Source organism: Manis javanica, chromosome 16 (genome assembly GCF_040802235.1).
Source record: "Manis javanica isolate MJ-LG chromosome 16, MJ_LKY, whole genome shotgun sequence".
NCBI lineage: Eukaryota > Metazoa > Chordata > Mammalia > Pholidota > Manidae > Manis > Manis javanica.
Genome location: NC_133171.1, coordinates 60,914,710 through 60,936,842, shown reverse-complemented (window position 1 = coordinate 60,936,842; position 22,133 = coordinate 60,914,710). Strand labels below are relative to the sequence as shown.

General features: G+C 42.3%; 1 pseudogene; it reads right to left on the bottom strand.

The window, feature by feature from the left end:
* Positions 1-478: 478 nt before the first annotated feature.
* On the bottom strand, positions 479-2,331 carry LOC140846678 (HLA class I histocompatibility antigen, A alpha chain-like; annotated as a pseudogene).
* Positions 2,332-22,133: the final 19,802 nt, after the last annotated feature.

Sequence of the window (22,133 nt, the reverse complement as noted above, 5' to 3'; positions counted from 1 at the left end):
TACTGCTGGGAATCCATCCTCATCACCACATTCATAAAAATAAAAATCTGTCCTTTATTTTCACATGTGCTCTACAAGAGTCAGTGTCAGCCCTCAGCTCCATAATGTGCAAGCATAGGGGTGTGGATAGCACTTCCCATTAACAGGTAGGACAAAGCTCATTCTGGGACTTGAAACCCCAGTGGGCCAGGAATACTCAGACCCCCACTCCCTTTCCTACCTGAGCACTTCTTACTCCATATCACAGCTACAACCACCATGGCCCCAGTGACCCCGAAGTGGACCAGGCCAGCAATGAGACCTATGATGGGGATGGTGGGCTGAGGTGGCTCTGGGGAGGGAAGGGTAAGTGAAGGCCTAACTTTAGGCTTGAGTCCTGACCTTGCTGAAGTCTCCACAGGGCTCTGCTCCCTGAGAAGAGGCTCCACCCCTCACCCCTCCTCACTCCATCTCAGGGTGACAGTCTTGGGCAGCCATGCTACACATGGCATGTGTATCTCTGCTCCTCCCCAGAAGGCACCACGACAGCTGCCCACTTCTGGAAGATTCCATCCCTGAAGGCCTGGTCTCCACAAGCTCTGTGTTCTGGGTCAGGTCATCCCCATCACGCAGCCAGGTCAGGGTGATCTCCACAGGGTAGAAGCCCAGGGCCCAGCACCTCAGAGTGACCACATGGTCAGAGAAGGGGTGGTGGGTCACATGTCTTTTGGGGGGATCTGAGGAGGAAAAATCAGAAAATTCATACTTGGGTTACCTCCATGGACCACTGAAGCAAACACTCCTGTGACCACCCTGAGGTTGGACAAGACAACTGGTTATGACGAAGCACAAAACCCACCAGCAATGACTTGGGGATCTGGGATAATCTACTCCTTGGAAAGTTCTAGAATCAGGGCCAAGCCCAAGCAGCAGGTTCTGGATCTGCAAAAGGGAGAACACACTCATGGTCCTTACTGGGGTCAGGGTTAGGTGTCAAAGGAAAGCTGGGATCAGGCCTGCTAAGATGTTCTCAAGCTGAAACAAGGTCATAAGAGAGAAAGTCAGGGTTCCCAGCATGGCTGTCAGGATCACAGTGAACCCCTGATGGGTAATTTCAGGTATGTCTCCCCCTTCATCCCATGAAAAGACTCAACAGTCCTTTAGAGAAAGTCGGGCCCTCAGGGGGAGTCACTCTCTAGGACAGAGTGACTGTCCCTCTCCCCACCCACGGCAAGGGCGGGGCTCTGAGACCCAGTCCATTTCTGTTACTGTGGGAGTATAGCCCAGCCCTAAGGGAGATCTAGGAGGCCTGTAGCCCCTCCTAACTGTGCGCTGCAGCATTTGCTTCCAGATATCCAGGTACCTGTGCAGTCCCTCCATGCACCTGCCCTCCAAGTAGTTCCCGATACGCTCCACCGCACTGTCCTCCTCCCACTTATGCCTGGTGATCTGAGCCGCCATGTCCGCTGCGGTCCAGGACCACAGATCCTCATTCAGGGCCATGTAATCGGAGCTGTAGTAGGCTAACTGCCAGTACCCACGGAGGAAGCATCAGTCCGACCCCCACTTTGTGGCCAAATGCCTGCTGTAGAGTGTGAGACCCAGACCCTGCCCTATGACAGTGATTGAGCCTAAACTGAAACTGAAACCAGGTAACGGTCCCTGTGGCTCTTTCTGCAACCTTGGAGCGACCCCGCCCATCCGCATCCTGTACCCGGGCCTGCTTTGCTCACTGGCCTAGCTCTGGTTGTAACAGCGGAGTAGGTCATTCAGCCCCACTCGGAAAGCCTGTTCGGGTCTCCCGGTCCCAGTATTCAGGCCCCACCTGCTGCATCCACCACGTCCGAGGCTCCATCCTCGGACTCGCGGCATCGCTGTCAAACCAAATGAACTGCGTGTCATCCACATAGCCCACAGTGATGAAGCGGGGCTCCCCGTGGCCAGGCCGGGACACGGTGGTGTAGAAATACCTCAGGGAGTGGGAGCCTGGGGTCGCGAAGGGGCTGAGATCCAGGCTGACCCTCCACCCCGCGTGGGTCACGGGTCCCAGGTGGGTGAGGTCGGTGGGGAGGGCTTCGGGAGACAGAAGGGGGCGGCGGGAGATATGAGGGGGTGTGTGGGCGGGAGCTGGGGAGGGACAGGGAGCAAAGGGGGAACAGGGGTGGGGTTGAGGTGGAGGTCTGGGCCACAGGCTAGGGAGAAGAGCCTTCGCTGTGGTCCTGTGCCCCATACAGCAGGTCCCCTCACTCCTCCCTGCAGAGGCCGCTCACTCCCAACCCTGCACTCACCCACCCAGGTCTGGGTCAGGGCCAGGGTCCCCAACAGCAGCTGGAGGAGGGCTCGGGGTGCCATGGCCCAGACCCTCAGCATGTGGGCATAAACTGGGTCCTGACAGATCAGTGGAGACTGTAAATTGACAGCGGTGAAAATAATTGGCTTACCTGGAAACCCCACATGCCGGGGGAGTGCAAAGGGGTCCCACCACTAATATCCAGGTGGGAGGACTTGACACAAGTTGCAAGATGCAGAATTGCAACCTCGGAAATGAGGGGACTTCCCGACCTTGAACTACTCTCCCCCAGACACCACTCTCAGCCTGAGAGCCACCCACTCCTGGGGTATCTGGGGCTTTGCAAAGACCCTTCTCCTCCTGCTTGGAGAGTGTTGTGTCACAGTGTCTCTCAGAGTCCCAGCCCAAGTCCTGTGTTGGGTTCTAGAATATTTTGCTTTCAGGATACCTGTACAATCTTACAGATGAGTAAGACCCCAAACATGGACCTCAAGCCACAGAGGTACACAGATCTCCCAACACAAAGGACCCAAGGAAGACAACATCAAGACATATTAAAATGGCAAAGATGAAGGATAAAGACAGACTTTTAAAAGCAGCTAGAGAGAGAAGAAAGATCACATACAAAGGAAAACCCATCAGGCTATCATCAGACTTCTCAATAGAAACCTTACAGGCCATCATAAGAGAGTGGCATGATATATTTAATGCAATGAAGCAGAAGGGCCTTGAAACAAGAATACTCTACCCAACAAGGTTATCATTTAGATTTGAAGGAGGGATTAAAAAATTTTCAGATAAGCAAAAGCTGAGAGAATTTACCCCCTACAGTGCATTTTGGATGGACTCCTGTAGATGGAAGCATTCCTAAGGCTAAATAGATGTCACACAAGGGACAGACAGAGTACAGAATACGATTCATAGCATACAAAGAATGGAGGAAGAAGAAAAAGGAAAAAAAAGAAGCTTTAGATTGTGCTTGTAATAGCATATGAAGCAAGGTAAATTAGAATGTTAGATAGTAAGAGAATTACCCTTGAATCTTTGGTAACAACAAATCTAAAGCCTGCATTGGCAATAAGTACATACCTATTGATAATCACCCTAAATGTAAATGGTCTGAATACACCAATCAAAAGACATAGAGTTGCTGAATGGATAAAAAAGTAAGACCCATCTATGCTGCCTCCAAGAGACTCACTTCAAACCCAAAGACATACACAGACTGAAATTGAAAGTAAAGGGATGGAAAAAGATATTTCATGCAACTAATAGGGAGAAAAAAGCCCGAGTTGCAGTACTTGTATCAGACAAAATAGACTTCAAAACACAGAAAGTCACAAGAGGCAAAGAAGGACATTACATAATGATAAAAGGGTTAGTCCAACAAGAGGATAAAACTATTATAAATATCTATGCACTCAACACAGGAGCATCTACATATGTGAAACAAATACTAACATAATTAAAAGGAGAAATAGAATGCAATACATTCATTTTAGAAACTTCAACACACCACTCACTGCAAAGGACAGATCAACCAGATAGAAAATAAGTAAAGAGGCACAGAACAACATATTAGAATAGATGGACCTAACAGACCTCTACAGAACACTCCATCCAAAAGCAACAAGAGACACATTCTTCTCAAGTGCACATAGAATATTGTCATGAATAGATCATATGCAAGGCCACAAAAAGAACATCAGTAAATTCAAAAAGATTGAAATTGTACCAACCAGCTTCTCAGATTACAAAGGTATAAAACTAGAAATAAATTACACAAAGAAAATGAAAAAGCCCAGAAACACATGGAGGCTTAATAACATGGTCCTAAATAATCAATGGATCAATCACCAAATAAAAACAGAGATCAAGCAATATATGGAGAAAAATGACAACAGTAATTCAACAACACAAAATCTGTGGGATGCAGCAAAGGCCATGCTAAGAGGGAAATATATTGCAATACAGGCCTACCTCAGGAAAGAAGAACAATCCCAAATGAACAATCTAAACTCACAATTAATGAAACTAAAAAAGGAAGAACAAATGAGGCCCAAAGTCAGAAGAAGGAGGGACATAATAAAGATTAAAGCAGAAATAAATAAAACTGAGAATAAAACAATAGAATCAATGAAAGCAGGAGCTGGTCCTTCAAGAAAATAAACAAAATAGATAAACCACTAGCCAGACTTACCATGAGAAAAAGAGAGTCTACACGCATAACAAGAATCAGAAATGAGAAAGGAAAAATCACTACAGACACCACAGAAATACAAAGAATTATGAGAGAATACTATGAAAAATACGCTAACTTGATAACCTAGAAGAAATGGCCTACTTTCTAGAAAAATAAAACCTTCCAAGTCTGACCAAGGAAGAAACAGAAAATCTGAACAGACCAATTACCAGCAAAGAAATTTAATTGGAAATCAAAAAACTACCTAAGAACAAAACCCCTGGACAAGGTGGTTTCACTGCTTAATTTTAGCAAACATTTAGTGAAGACCTAAAACCCATCCTCCTTAAAGTTTTCCAAAAAGTAGAAGAGGAAGAAATACTCCCAAACTCATTCTACAAGACCAACATCACTCTAAACTAATAACAAAACCAGGCAAACAAACCAGAAAAGAAAATTACTGACCAATATATCCCTGATGAACATAGATGCAAAAATACTCAACAAAATATTAGCAAACCAAATTCAAAAATACATCATGATAAAGTGGGATTCATCCCAAGGATGCAAGGGTGGTACAACATTCAAAAATCCATTAACATCATACACTACATCAACAAAAAGGACAAAAACCATATGATCATCTCCATAGATGCTGGAAAAGCATTTAACAAAATTCAACATTGATTCATGATAAAAACTCTCAACAAAATGGGTATAGAGGGCAAGTACCTCAACATAATAAAGGCCATATAGGACAAACCCACATAAAGCCAACATTATACTTAACAGTGAGAGGCTGAAAGCATTTCCTTTAAGATTGGGAACAAGATAAGTATGCCCACTCTCCCTACTTTCCTTCAACATAGTTCTGTAGGTCCTAGCCATGGCAATCAGACAGCACAAAGAAATAAAGGCATCCAGATTGGCAAGGAAGAAATCAATCTGTCCCCGTTTGCAGATGACATGATATTATACATAAAAAACTCTAAAGAATCCACTCCAAAACTACTAGATCTAATATCTGAATACAGTGAAGTGGTGGAATACAAAATTAATATGCAGAAATCTGTTGCATACCTATACACTAATGATACACCAGCAGAAAGAGAAATCAGGAAAACAATTCTATTCACAATTCCACCAAAAAGCATAAAATACCTAGGAATAAACCTAACCAACAAAGTGAAAGACTATACCCTGAAAACTACAACACATTCTTAAGAGAAATTAAAGAAGACAATAATAAATGGAAATTCATCCCATGCTCTTGGCTAGGAAGAATTAATATGTCAAAATGGCCATCCTGCATAAAGCAATCTACAGATTCAATGCAATGCCTATCAAAATACCAACAGCTTTCTTCAATGAACTAGAGAAAATAATTCTAAAATTCATATGGAACAACAAAAGACCCCGAATAGCCAAAGTAATCCTGAGAAGGAAGAATAAAGCAGGGAATTACACTTCCTGACTTAAAGCTCTACTACAAAGCCACAGTAGTCAAGAAAATTTGGTACTGGCACAGGAACAGACCCATAGACCAGTGGAAGAGAATAGAGAGGCCATATATAAATCCAAGCATATATGGATTATTAATATATGATAAAGGAGTCATGGATATACAATGGGAGAATGACAGCCTCTTCAACAGCTGATGTTGGCAAAACTGGACAGTTACATGTAAGAGAATGAAACTGGATTATTGTCTAAATCCATATACAAAAGTAAACTCAAAATGGATCAAAGACCTGAATGTAAGTCATGAAGCCATAAAACTCTTAGAAAAAAATCTAGAAAAAAATCTCTTGGACATAAACATGAGCAACTTCTTCATGAATACATCTCCCCAGGCAAGGGATACAAAAGCAAAAATGAACAAGTGGGAGTATATCAAACTAAAAAGCTTCTGTACAGCAAAGGACACCATCAGTAGAACAAAAAGCCATCCTACAGTATGGGAGAATATATTCATAAATGACAGATCTGATAACTGGTTGACATCCAAATTATATAAAGAGCCCATGCACCTCAATAAATGAAAACAAATAAGCCAGTTAAAAAATGGGCAAAGGAGCTGACCAGACACTTCTCCAAAGAAGAAATTCAGATGGCCAACAGGCACATAAAAAGATGCTTCACATCGCTAGTCATCAGAGAAATGCAAATTAAAACCACAATGAGATATCACCTTACACCAGTTAAGATAGCCTACATCCAAAAGGCAAACAACAACAAATTTTGGCAAGGATGTGGAGAAAGGGGAACCCTCTTACACTACTGGTGGGAATGTAAACTAGTTCAACCATTGTGGAAAGCACTATGGAGGTTCCTCAAAAAACTCAAAATAGAAAAACCATTTGACCCAGGAATTGCATTCCTAGGAATTTACCATAAGAATTCAGCAGCCCAGTTTGAAAAAGACATATGCACCCCTATGTTTATCGCAGCACTATTTACAATAGCCAAGAAATGGAAGCAACCTAAGTTTCCATCAGTAGATAAATGGATAAACAAGATGTGGTACAATGGAATATTATTCAGCCATAAGAGGAAAACAAATTCTACCATTTGCAGCAACATTAATGGAGCTAGAGAGTATTACACTCAGTGAAATAAGCCAGGCATAGAAAGACAAGTATCAAATGATTTCACTCATCGATGGAGTACAAGAAAAAAGAAAAAACTGAAGGAACAAAACAGCAGCAGATTCACAAAACCCAAGAATGGACTAATTGTTACCAAAAGGAAAGGAACTGGGGAGAATGTGTGGAAAGGGATAGATAAGGGGGGAAAGGAGGCATTACTATTAGAACACATAATGTAGTGCGGGGTGGCACGGGAAAGGCAGTATATACAGAGAAGACAAGTAGTGATTCTATGGTGTCTTACTATGCTGATGGACAGTGACTGCAATGGGGTATGTCGGGGGGACTTGATAATAGGGGAAGTCTAGTAACCATAATGTTGTTTAAGTAATTGTACATTAACGATATCAAAAAAAAGGTTTAGTGAGAAGACTGATCTTTTTACATTTTATTGTTTCGCAAGTCTCTTTGTTGTCTGTCTCATTAGAAGACTCTTGGATATTCGTATTTTCTTTTGCATTTAATGTTAATTTGGTTGAAGTGTATGAAAAAATACAAATACACAAATATGTAAGATATATCTTTCCAGATAAGGGTAGATATTCATCTGTGATACTAAATTAAAATTATGTATCAGTGCTTTCTGGAAGGTTATTTGCAAAATGAAACCTGAGCCATATCATTGACTATTTCCTGTTTGTTACGTTAAAATCTATAAACCGACCTGTGCAATGGCTGCATCTTGTACTAGTGCATGATACAGTGAAGTAATCTATTGTTTTATTAAGTTATATAGATCTGCCTGTGTTGATTACAGTGGAATCAAATTGTCAAAAAATCACGTTTGTTTTATGTTATTGCAGTTCCCAACAGAAAAGTTTGTCAGTACTGAGAAGTTGTCAAGCGTATTGGTGGGACAGAAGTTTTCCAGAAATTCTGGTTTTTGCATTTTATCAAGGCAACAAGTACTTCACTTTGAATCTGTCTGTCTGCTGTTTTTTGAAGGGATGGGCTAAAGTTCATTTTCAAGAAAGTGCCAAATATCCAATTCTAAATATTCTTAGCTTCTATATCATTTTGTGACACATTAAAAAGTGGCTAGTTCAGTTCATATGAATTATTTGCCTTGGAACATAGTACTTTGGAATGTAGCAGAAATGCTGTATGGGTACCTTTCATATCCTTATATATTTTTTAAAAGTGTATTTGAGGATAATAAAGATAGGAGTTTTTACTCCTTCAACCTGGATGTTTTAAAGTCAAATTCATTTGTGTCTGTGTGTGTCTGTGTGTGTGTTTACTGCAGCAAGTAAGTGGGGGTGAAGAATAACCAGCATTGTGGTTTGGACTCATAGCCTCCATTCTTCCTAGTTTACCTCAGTGCAAATGTCAACAGAGTAAAAAGGTAAATAATATCTAAGTTATATTATGAGAATCGTTTTAACTTCATGGATCCTATGAAAGGCAGTGAATTCAAGGTTCCACAGATGACACTTTGAGAACTTTCTCCTCACAGCAGTCAGCTCAGTGGTGACTTATGTTCATCTTCAGCATTTCTGTTCAGTGCCCATCTCCCTTGGGTCAGTGCTTGTGTCACATTGCCAGGGTCTTACTCTTGCTGTTTTTTTTAACCTATGGAGTCTGTGTGATTTGGATCCACTGGAGGCCTTGAAATATGTTCTGGAAGATGGACTTTACTGTGGTTTGAGCAGGTCAGCCACATTGCTCCTTGACAGCTACAGAGACCAGCTCTGCAATCCAGCTGAACCTGAGAGGGGTGGGTGGGAGATTAAGAAAAACAGAGATGGCAAGAAACACACAGAAATCAAAGCTGGGATCAGAAGGTCCACTGACTGCTGATGGCAGACAAGTGGTGCAGTTTTATTTCTGAGCACAGCTTATCTACACAGGCTCACATCTGTGAGCTTCCCACAATGATATCACTTCCAGTATTGTCACTTCTGGTGACCTCACTTCCGGGTTGATCTTACATCTGGTATCATTACTTCTGGATCTGGTGTTCTCATTTTTGGTTATCTCACTTCCAGCCCTACACATCTCCCCCCTTTTTTCTTTATTAAAATCCTCAGGTTGATAGATATAATAAAGATTATAGTAAGCAGAAGGCCTGCCAACACAGGCTTTCTCTTTAGCTGCCTTTTTCCCATAGTTCAAGATAGAAGCGGGAAACAAATCTTAGTGCAATGGCGGGGTGGCTGCTGTTGGTCAGGTCTCTGTCCACTGCCTGGGTTCTGATCTGAGCTGCGTGTGGGCAGCAAAGCAGCCATGAGGGTGGAGGACCCCACATAATTGGTGAATGTTCAGGCCTCTGCGAAGTTGGAGGGGTGAGGTTCTGTACCCCACTTCAGTTGGCTCCCAAGTTCTCTCCTGATGGCCCCTCTGTGACTGTGTCTGTCTTAGGTTGTTCCACCCTTGAAGAGTATTACCCATCTCTGGCTAACCAGTCATCCTCCAGGGCCAAGCAGGGTGATGTGAGGCATGCAAGTGAAAGAGGAGAGGGTCAGTTCTTTGTCTGCTTGGTTGTTTATGCCCCGGTGGCTTCCATGCCAGCACCTGCCTTGGGAATCCCTCACCTGTTGGTGGGACCCTGGCTCTGATTACATGTTTTGGGAACCCAAGTTTCTAATTCAAGGAGGGCCTCTGACACAAGGCAACTTCATGTATGGGGATTCAAGAAAGGGCTGTGTTTAGGAAGGAAGAAGAAAGATCACAGAACCAGCAAAGAAGAAGAAAGGTGAGCAGATTGGAAAGGCCTCAGGGTAAAACTGGAAGCTCTCCCTCCACATTCTTCAATTAAAGCCATAGGCAATATAGGTTCAATCAGTCTGCATGGATTCTTTTCTTGAGAGCTCTCTACTGACTAATACTAAACAAAACAAAAAGATTTCAAACACCAAAGCAAGCAGGTACTAGAGGGTATGTTTCAGCATATTAAAAGGATTAAAGCCCTTAAGATGTTCCAGAACTTGTTTTTCCAGATCTCAAGGGTCTATCACATCTAATCAGGCATTTTGTATATCTAATATTTCTTGATGTACATTATGCAGTTCGAGGTAAGGTTTGTATGTTGCCACACTCCTAGGAGATGGCTGCGAATTTTGTTCCAATTCCATCAGGAACTGTCATAAGATGCATTGGTAACACAGGTGCTTTTAAATGCAGCATGGCACTGAAGCAGTAACTGCCAGCGGAGGGTTTCCACCTTATAGTCAATGGCTATTCCTGTATTTTCCAGGGTGTCAAGTTGGCTCTCTATCTTTACATCAGTGGTCTCCTGAGTTTTCGGAGCTTGAGAGGTGTTATGGGCCAATTGATTAACATATTGGGTAGTGTGTATGGATTGTGAAAGGGCCATAGCTGCAGTGAGAGCAGTGAGGAGGATAGAAATGGCAGCCACTAATCCAGCAATTATGAGTCCAACAGCTCTCCGGCTTCTGGGGAGTTCATTCTTCATTTCTATAAGGGCTTGTGGCCCCAGGTCATCATACCATGGTTCAGAGAGATTGGAGGGCAGCATAATATATGGTGGTTCAGGAAGGACTAAGACATTCTTTCCTTTGTTTCAGGTACATACTCATGTGGCTAGGTTGCAGTTTATGCAGGTAATGTTACACAGGTTTACTTGGAAAGAGACATTAAAAGGTCCTACAAGCAGCACATATGGAGGCTGCATGCAAGCTCATACCCATATGGATGTACAAGATTTAAGTTATATGTGGAGAAGGAGGAAAAGTTAACATAATCTGTGGTGGCACAAATATGTCACAACTCACATTGCATCTTATGCTATGAGGTGGTAAGGATGGACAATGCATATCCTCCAGGTGTCATCCAGTCTTGATTGGGCCCAGTAAGTGATGGGACCAAGCAGACACTAATTCTGAGGAATGACTAAGATTGTGTTGGGCAGCCAGAGGGTGAGCGCAGCCCACCAAATGGACAAGTTTTTCTAACTCTACATTAACGCTGTTTGCACAGCAAGGAAAGGAAGGATGAGTTGGAGCCACAACAATGGTGGTATTAGGTAGCCCTAGAAAAGAGACAATGGATATGTATTTGCCAATGTCCAAAAGCTCCCTAATGGTTGCTATCAGGGCACCTCCCTTAGCATCTTGTTCACTTGTCCTAGCAACAAGCATCCATCCACAGGTTGGTGGACTCCACATAAAGGAGGATCCACCACCTGTCCAGAATAGTTAAATAGTGCTGACTGCTGCCAGCGTGGCCCATCTGGTCCTGGGTGCCCTCCCAGAATCCGGGAGTCAATAACAGGCACCGGGGACTGATTCATCACCCCAAGTAACTGTGTGTAACACTGGGGGATTTGGATGAAAGGTCCAATAGGCTTCCCCCTGTACTATTCCCACCTGGATAGCAACAATAGCCAACATCACCAGAAACAACTTATCAGGTGTCAGAGTCAGATCCTGTCTTCTGACCATCTCCTCTCCCTTCAGAATTAGCCTCTTGAGTTGTCCCCATGTCTGAGTATGGGCTCTCTGCATTTGTTGTGATGTTGGGCATCGAGGGTGGCAGACTTCTGGGATGATCCCCATCCTCATATCAGGAGTCGACTGCTGCATTCTGATTTGGGGAGTCAGCAAGGACCTGTAGCAGACTTAGGGAAAACACAAACATGACATCTCCCCCAGATAAGCACCAGGTCAGGTCCTTGCCGTAGACCCATGAGAGGGTCTTCCCATCTGACCAAAGCAAATTTTTATTCTGGGGGGTCCCAAACCTGCCAGCTGCTGTGCAGCCTTGCTCATCCACTGAAAGAAAATTTAGTGTGAACAGGACAAGGTTTAGTTGATTTGTGGGGGAGGTTCCATATTTTCTCCCTTTCTGTTTAAGTAACTGATTTTTAAGTGTGAGGTGAGTTCTTTGTACTATACCTTGTTCCTGAGGATTATAAGGAATTCCCATCACGTGTTGAATCTGAAAGGTGGAACAGAAATGTCAGAAGGCACGTTCCATGTATCCACACCCATTGTCAGTTTTAATGAATTTAGGAATACCCATGAAGGAGACTGTGTTCAGGCAGTGGGAGATAGTATGTTTATCAGCCTCTCCCATTTGGAGTGAAGCACATATGAAACTAGAATAAGTATCAAGGGAAACGTGAACAAAAGGGGTACTCTTAAAGGATGGAATGTGGGTAACATCTATTTGCCATATTTGATGTGGAACCAGGCCACAAGGGTTGACACCAAGGGAGGCTGTTGGTAGTAGGGAGTGACAATTTTGGCATGTGCGAACCCTTTGTCTAGTCTGTTCCTGGGTAATTCCAAACTGTTTTTTGAGTTAGGGAATTTTGATGAAATAACTGGTGAGAGTGTTGAGCTGCTGAGAGCAGAGATTCTGAGATTAAAGTTCAATTCCCTAGAGGGAGCTCATGGGCAGTGGCACCAGCAGCCACACTGCCAGCAGTCAGAGGTCCAAGAAGACCGGTGTGTGCATGAAGATGTCCAACATACACTGGATGGGTCCTCTGCCTAAGAGCTACCTGGGCTTTATGAAAAAGATGAAAGACTTCTTCAGCAGTGGCTTGAGAAAAAAATAGCTGTTTCCACAGTATAGAATGCCATGAACATATATTTACTATCAGTGTAAATATTATATTAAGGGATCATTCTGGGTACAACTCAAGCACCCAAAGCACAGCTTCCAGCTCTACCCTTTGGGTGGATCAGTGGTGAGTGTGGTAGAAGCGAGTGCCTTCAGGGGTGTGAATAGCAGCCGTACCCAAAGTGGATCCATCTGTGAGGTGGTGATCACATTGGGGATGGGTTCACAGCACATAGTTCTGGGAAAGGTTAGAAGAGTGTTCTGAAGACATTGTAAGAGCTTGTTAGACAGATAATGACAATCAATCTTCCCAGGGAAAGTAGTGAAGGCTAGATGCCATTCCTCAGAAGTGGACCACAGCCAAGCTTGTTGCTAAGCACTGTAAGGAACAATAATGAGAGAAGGTTCAGCAGCCATAAGCTGCCAAAGTCAAGCCCTGGCCTTACGAACCACATCACACATCAAGACATGATAACGAGTAATATGTTGAAGAGGGGAATTTGGGAGATGAACCCATTCAAGGGGTCCCAGGGGTTGCCATAAAACACCTGTAGGGGTTGGGCTGATAGTGCAAACAATAACTGAGACAGGTGCCTGGGGATCAAGACAAAGCACCTGAGCAAGCTGAATAGCATTCTCAATAAGTGATAAAGCATCTTTGGCTTCGGGTGTTAAGCATCTGGAGGAGGAGGGCTCGGGGTCACCCTGAAGGAGTTGGAAAAGAAGTCATAATTGTCCTCTGGTAATTCTCAGGAATGGTCTTAGCCAATTAATGTCTCCAAGTAGATTTTGGAAGTCGTTTAAGGTATGTAAGTGCCTAGTTCTTGTCTCTACCTTTTGGAGCTGAGCAACCCTCTGTAAAATACGAGTTCCCAAATAGAAGAATGGAGCTTACACTTGCACCTTTTCAGGAGCAACACAGAGTTCACGGGCATCTAACTGTATTTTGAGCAGCCTGTAAAGCTAAGACAAAACCTCTGGGTCTGCATGAGAACAGAGAATGTCATCCAAATAGTGGATATGTTTCTGGATACTTGTCACGCACCACTTGAATGACCTGTGCCACAAATGTTTGACACAAAGTGGGGCTATTGGCCATTCCTTGCAGAAGTAATTTCCATTGGTATCTTTGCATGGGCTCCTTAAAGTTGACTGAAGGCAAGCTAAAGGCAAAGCATTCCCTGTCTCCCAGCTGTAAAGGAATAGTAAATAAACAATCTTTCAAGTCAAAACAATTAGGGAGTGTTTCCAAAGAATCATGGTTTGTGAGGGCAGTACTGGTTGGGGTGCTCCTATCATAACCATTCCCACATTAACTTTGCGGAGGTCCTGTAATAGTCTACAGAGACCAGATTATTTCTTTTTTATCACAAAGATGAGAGTGTTCCAGGGACTAAGAGATTCCTCAATATGTCCAGCTTCCAATTGCTCAGACACCAGTTGTTGGGTATTTTCTAGCTTCTCCTGAGTCAGCGGCCATTGTTCCACTCAGACAGGCTCATCAGTTAACCACTGTATCTTAGAGGCCATCAATACTTGAGAGGCAGGAGATACCAAGGCCTCTGGGGAAAATTTGGTTGGTACTGTAGGCCAGACCTATCATGCCAGAACTGTGAGGAGATCAGGAGTGGCCTACCTTGGCCTTCACTTCCCAGGCCTGTCCCAGGCACATGCCCCTGGTCCAACATAATTTGAGCAATTTGAGGACTAGGGCTAAAGAGGAAAACTGACTTTTCAGTTAAAATATCTTGTCCCCACTGAATAACAGGGAGATGGTCAAGGATGTACAGTTGGAAAGTCCCTGTATGCCCCTCTTTGTCTGACCATACCAATGTCTGAGAGCTCTATAGAGGACCCCATGCCATACATATACCTTGTAGATCAGTCATAGCCTCTTGGGTGCCCCATTCCTGAAAGCCTAAAAAGACAGAATACCCAAACTTTCACTGTACCTCCTCTCTGAGGACACCCACACTTTCCTTTCTTTAAGTGCATATTTTCAATTAAAGCTTTCTCACTGCTCAAATTATTGCAATTTTTCTCTTTGCTATTTCATTTTATTTCCAAGTCTTCACTCTTGTCTCAACTTTACTCCTAATAAGTAGGAAGGGGCTGCTAAGTGCTCAGTTTTGGACTTGCATGTTTCTGTCGCCTGGGTGACCTGGACAGAACTGCTGCTGTGCCATCTGCTCTTAGAAGCCTGCCTGAAAATCTCTTTGGAAAGGTCTCAGAACATAATCTCACTCCATCCTGTGCTCTGTGGCTCCCCTAAATCCTGGAGTGGTAGGAGCTAGTTCCCATGCTCTGCCCATCCAAGTAGACACAGGATGCCAGGTGACCCTGGTTTCAGGAGTTGGCAAGGGAATCTGCCCTAGGCCAAGAACTCTCCCTCTTTCCCTCTGCACTTATCTGTTTTTCTTCTGCCTACATGGAAGCTGCCATTCCCTGCTGCTCTTGCTTCAATGAATTTCTTCTTTACCTACACTCTTCTGACCTGCTAGAGAATTCTTTCTCATTCACAGTCAAAAACCCTCCCTACTCCAGGTTGAGGTTTCTCCTAGTGCTTCACCTAGTGAGCAGGGGGAGACCTCCCCAGACTCAGCTGCCTGGCAACAGTAGTACAAATGGAAAGGTGATGGCAAGCAGGAGAGAAGACCTATTACTCTATAAATCACAGGATTCTAACAAGTTCATAATATAAGTTCCCAAAAAAGCAGAGAGTTAGAAAGGATAAAAAATATTCAAGAAAATCTCTCAGAATTTAAATACCCAATTTGAAAAGCCTAACCAAATTCTTACTAGAGTAGATGAAATCTGATCACAGCACAGTGGAACTTCAGAAAGAGGGTGGAAAGGAAGAGACCTGGAAAACTTCAAGAGGCAACAAACACAGACCTGGAGGCTGGAAGACATTGAAGCAATGCCTCCAAAGCCTGAGGAAGAGTATTTCCAACACATTCTATGTGATATCACCGTCAATAAGGGAGAGGGTGGCCTAAAGACACTTCAGATGTGTAGACATTCAGAGCTTTACTCTCCATGTTCCTTCTTCACTGTACTAGTAGGCAAAGAGGGGAAAAAATTATGGAGAAAGCAAAACAGGAAAACACACAGGATCCAGGCAATATGGGAGCCAGAAGAGGAAAGGCCAAGGACTGCCCAGGATAAGGTGCAGGAGATCCAGATGTCAGCTCCACCCCACCCCCCATCCCAGGTGTGCAGCATCCAGGCCACGTGGGCAGCACTGACGGCTGTGGATCAGGTGTCTGCAGAGGTGATGGTAGTAATACGGTGGATGTGCCCAAATGTATTCTCTCAGATTTACCCTGGGGAATTTGGGGATGATTTAGTAGTAAGCACAACAGAAATGAAGCAAATGAAGGAATAACAATTTAACTTCAGGGAAAATTAAAGGTTGATTTAACAAAAGAAAATGACCATAGTCTACTAAATGCTCCATTATGATCTGCATTCACATGGTCATAATAGTGCAAACTTTGCACATTGAGCTAATCAAAATCATAAAACACCTATATTGGGAGGAATGGACTGTATGAAAGAACACCTAATTCAGTAAAGATGATGCATACAAATGAAAAACAAAAGAGTGTCATAAGCATGCTATTTGGAAGCATGGAAATAACAGAATCAGCTAGAAAACCTAAAACAGGTTTTTTCTGAGATTCAGGGAATGGGGTGGGCAGAAGTCTGTCTTCATTACCAGCATTACAGAAGTACTAGACTTTTTAAGCTATGTGCATATATATATACATTTGTTAAAAATAAAAAGATAACTCAGCAGGTGATAACACGGACCAGGCTTGTCCTAGAAGCAGTGCCATGGAGATAGGGCCATAGTTGGAAGGACACATGGGATTGAGTGATGGGTTTTCCTGGGAGGATTTTTTTAACCTATGTAGTTTAGTTTTAATTTCTGAACAGGAGGAATTCCAGTCCTTTCATAAGAGGAATGAATGAGCCAGTAATAAAGGGGAATGGATGATGCAGGAGAGGGAGGACCGACCCTGGGACCAAGTTGAGGTCACCTTAGACAGGATTCCACTACTAGTAGGAAGGTGAGGAGATAGATGCAGATGTGGAGGTGCAGCTCTTATCTGAGTCCTTACTTTTTGCCTGAAAATAGAAATAAGCACCTCACCTCACAGTGGGGAGTGGGAGGATGTGGAGGGGATAAGAGGATGGAGAAGAGGATTCTCAGGAGGGGAGGGTGAGTGGACTTGAGAAATGGCATCTGGAGAGCAGGGCTGGGCCTGGCCTTGTGCTCATCAGCTTAGAAAGAAGGGCTCCCCCTGCCCAGGGGCGGCAGCCAGAAGATGTGTGATAGACTAGAAGAAATGCAACAAATATCTCCACTGTAAGCATTACTGTACTTTTTACTTTGTCTCTTATCCCTTTTAATATTTTATCATTTTTACAGTGAATATTCATTATATCAAATGTTATACATTGTACTTATACATCACAATGAGGATAAAGCAGCTTTGTTTAAATTTTAAAGGGAAGGCAGATAGGTAGAAAAGTCAAAGGCTTTGGGCTAGAAGGGCTGGGCCTTGGGCAATGACCTTCCAGGCCTTTTCTCTCTCTCTCTCAGGATGCTGGGCTCTGTGGAGGCCAAGCAGGAGATTCCCCTTCTTCAGGAGTATGGTTTGTTTTTTAGTGTCTTGTCAATACTTTGATGCTTAAAGGAGATGATATTTATGTTTTACATGGAACTTTTAGCTATTTTAAGTGACAGGTTTTGTCATACAATCTAGCCCACCTTTTCCAGAAATGGAAATACAATGGCAAAGTAGTTTGGTGAAAAGTTGACGGTTCCCAGAGTAAAGAATCAGAATCTGAGGCTTAACACAGGAGCTGAATATAGTCTGTAAAGTGTTTTACAAGAGCAGGGGATTTTACAGTAATTTATTTTTGACATGTATTCATGCTCTCACCAGCGAATTTTAGCACTGCTAAGATTATACAAAAATAAATGTCACATCACCCCCACCACCCCTCAGTCACCCAAATCTTCCACCCAGAAACCATCACAGTTGCAATTTTCCATTTCTCTACCCAGAAGAATATAACTATGCTTATATCTAGGTATATTAGTGTATACTGTTGTGTCAGTAAAAGAGCTCAGTCCACAGACAGAGAAAATGTTTGCAAATCACTTATCTGACAAAGGACTTGGTTTAGAATACACATGGAATACTGAAAACTCCACAAGAAAACAAATAATTCAATTAGAAGATGATCAAAAGTCTGACAGACACCTCACAAAAGAAGGTCTGTGGATGACAAATAAGCACATGAAAAGACACCCCACATCCTATGTCATTAGGAAACCAGTGGAATGCCATCATATAAATCCTCAAACTGGGAATCCAAGTGCTGACCAATATGTGGAACAACAGAAGTCCTACACACTGCTGGCAGGAACATGGAACAGCACAGCCTCTGTGGAACATAGTTGTTTGTTATAAAACTGAACATAGACTCACCGCTAATGACTCTTCTCAAAATTTACAGTTTATTTGAAAACATATTTGCACAAAAACCTTCATGAAGATGTTTATAGCAGAAAAATCCTTAAGTATAGGCATGCATAGTGACTTCCTTCCAAATATTACTGTACAGAAAGGGGGAAAGTAGAAAGGGAATTTCCCAGTAAGGTCCCTGGATAGTTGACCTCAGCCAGGTGGTGAAGGTTAACATCATCTGTGATGATCTAGTGGATATCATATGCCCTTGATATGTGGTGTTGAGATGGCATTTCATCTCTGGTCTCCTCTCCAAAACCCACTGCCTCAGTCAACCAACTCAAACTGAGAGACAGTCTACAATATACCTGAGCACTACTCCTCAAAATGTCAAGATCATCAGAAACAAGGAATGCCTGAGAGACAATCATAGCAGAGGAGCCTGAAGGAGATGGATTGAGACTCAACCTAATGTGGTGCCTTGGACAGGATTCTGGAACATGAAAGAAAACTATAGAAATCCAAATAACGTGTGGAATTAGTAATAATGTATCAATAATGCTTCATTAGCTGTGACAAATGTGTGATGGTGACATAGATGTTAATAAGAGACACTGAGTAGTCGATATATAGGAACTCAGTATTAATTTCAATTTCTCTGTAAATCTCAAATTGTTCTAAAATTTTTTTAAGTTAATTTTTTAAATAGCCCTTGGACCGCCACCTGTGGAGAACAGGTATCCACCACCAGCTCCTCAGGGACAAAAGAAAGGTGCATACTTTGAAGGACTTCCCAAGAGCAAGAGGGCTGCTAAAGGGGTAAGGATTACAAAGAGCTTACTGCTAAGCAGGAAGGACAGGTGGACACAATCATCTAGGCACACTTAGCACAGCAGGCTGGGAACTCTCAGGAGCTTCAGGCATACCATCCCACTGGCTGGCAACACATGCCAAGGACCCCACTGCAATACACAACTGGCCTTCCACCTGGTCAGCACCAAACCTGCTGCCCCCACCACTGTGCCAGGCCAGTCAGAGATTGACTCCACCTATAGCACCTACTAGGGCATAATGCAGATGCACCTCCCTGTGCACTCAGCCCAATGGTTCTGGAAGTGGAGGCAGTCACTGTGGCCAGGAAGCAGGAAAGAGCTCTTTCCTCTCAACAGGCACTGGAGCCGCTTATCTGTGACCCCCACTATCACTGCAGGTACTGGGCAGCTCCAGAAAGTAGAACTTCTGGGCACTAGAGGGTACTGCCTACACAAGATTATTATACTATATTATTCATTAAGAATAGGAAAGGGCAAAAGAACCTGGTACAACCTAAAATCCCTCAAACACCAGAAAGAGGACTAAGTGAAACTGAAATCACCAATGTTCTTGATAAAGTTTTGAAAATAAAAATCCTAAACGTACTCACATAGCTACAGAAAAATATTCAAGACCTCTGGGAGGAATTCAAGAAAAAGATAGAAACTGAAAAATACAATATCCAAAATGAAACATACAAGGGAGGAATTTAAAAGCAGATTAGATGAGGTAGAGGAGACAATAAATGAAATAAAAACAGAGAACAGGAATAAAGACGCTGAGGCACAGAAAGAAAAGAGGATCTCTAGGAATGAAAGAACATTAAGAGAACTGTGTGACCGATCCAATGGAACAATATTTGCATTACAGAGGTACCAGAAGAAGAGAGAAAAAAAGGGATAGAATGTATCTTTGAGGAAATAATTGCTGAAACTTCCTCAACCTGGGAAAGGAAATAGTCTCTCAGACCATGGAAGTGCACAGATTCCCAACACAGATCCCTCTTGGGGATCCAAGGAAGACAACCCCAAGACATGTAATAATTAAAGCAAAGATCAAGGACAGAGTATTAAAAGCAGCCATAGAGAGAAAAGATCACATAAAAAGGAAAACCCATCAGGATATCATCAGACTTCTCAGGAGAAACCTTACAGGCCAGAAGGGAGTGCATGATATATTTAATGCAATGAAACAGAAGGGCCTTGAACCAAGAATACTCTACCCATCAAGATTATCATTTAAATTTGAAGGATGGATTAAACAATTTCCAGATAAGCAAAAAGTTGAGGTAATTTACTTCCCACAAACTGTCCACAGTGTATTTTGGAGGGACTGCTCTAGATGAAAGTGCTCCTAAGGCTAAATAGCTGTCACCAGAAAAAATAAAACCACAGCAAAGGAAGTAGACCATTTAATTACTAAGCAAGTGCAAAATTAAATCAACTATATACAAAGTCAGTCAAGGGACAATCATAGAGTACAGAATATGACAACTAATATACAGAGTGAAGAGGAAAGAAAAAAAGAACCTTTAGGTTGTATTTCAAGTAGCATAATAAGCAAGTTAATTTAGCCAGTTAGATAGTATAGAAGCTTCTCTTGAACCTTTGGTAACCACAAAACTAAAGTCTTCAATGGTAATAAGTACATATCTATTGAAAATCACCCTAAATGTAAATGGACTGGATACACCAACCAGAGGACATTGAGTTATAGAATGGATAAAAAATCAAGATGTACATATATGCTGCTACAAGAGACTCACTTCAAACCAAAAGACATACACAGACTAAAAGTGAAGGGATGGAAAAAAAATTTCATGCAATTAATAAGGAGAAAAAATCATGAGTTCCACTACTTGTATCAGACAAAATTCATTTCAAAACAAAGAAAGTAACAAGAGACAAAGAGGTATATTACATAATGATAAAGGTGTCAGTCCAACAAGAGGATATAATGGATATAACCATTATAAATAGATATGCACCCATCATAGTAGCAATTACATATGTGAAACAAATACTAACAGAATTAAAGGGGGAAATAGAATGTAATGCATTCATTTTAGGAGATTTCTACACACCACTCACTCCAAAGGACAGATCAACCAGACAGAGTAACTAAACAACACACTAGAACAGATGGACCTAACAGACGTCTACAGAAACTCTACACCCAAAAGCAGCAGATACACATTCTTCTCAAGTGCACATAGAACATTTTCCAGAATAGATCATATACTAGGCCTCAAAAAGAGCCTCAGTAAATTCAGAAGGATTGAAATTGTACCAACCAACTTCTCAGACCACAAAGGTATGAAACTAGAAATAAATTTTGTAGAACAACAAGCCAACAAACACATGGAGGCTTAACAACATGCTCCTAAATAATCAATAAATGAATGACCAAATACAAAAAGAAATCAAACAATATGTGGAGACAAATGAACAAAACCTCTGGACCAGATGTCTTCACCACTGAATTGTGTGAAACACTTAGAGAAGACCTAATATCCATCCTTCTTAATATTATAAAGTTTTCCAGAACTTTCCTTTCTCTTCTAAGAGGAGGGATTAGTTCCAAACTCATTAAATGTGCCCAGCACCGATCTAATACCAAAACCTGGCAAAGATACCACAAAAAAGAAAATTACAGACCAATATCCCTGATGAACATAGATGCAGAAATACTCAACAAACTATTAGCAAACCTAATCCAAAAATACATCAGAAAGATCATCCTTCATCATCAAGTAGGATTTATTCCAGAAATGCAAGGAAGGTACATTTTTTGAAAATCCATCAACATCATATACCTCATTAACAAAAAAAGGACAAAAATTACATGATCATCTCCATAAATGCTGAAAAAGCATTTGACAAAATTCAACATCCATTCATGATAAAAACTCTCAACAAAATGAGTAGAGAGGGCAAGTACCTCAACACAATAAAGGCCATATATGACAAACCCACAGCCAACATCATACTTAACAGTGAGAAGCTGAAAGATTTTCACCTAAGGTTGGGAACAAGGTGGGGATGCCCACTCTCCCCACTTTCATATAAAATAGTACTGGAGGTCCTAGCCATGGAAATCATATAAAACAAAGAAATAAAAGGCATCCAGATTGCTAAGGAAGAATTTAAATTGTCATTTTATCAATTTAAACATCATGTCATGACAAGATGTTGTACATAAAAAAC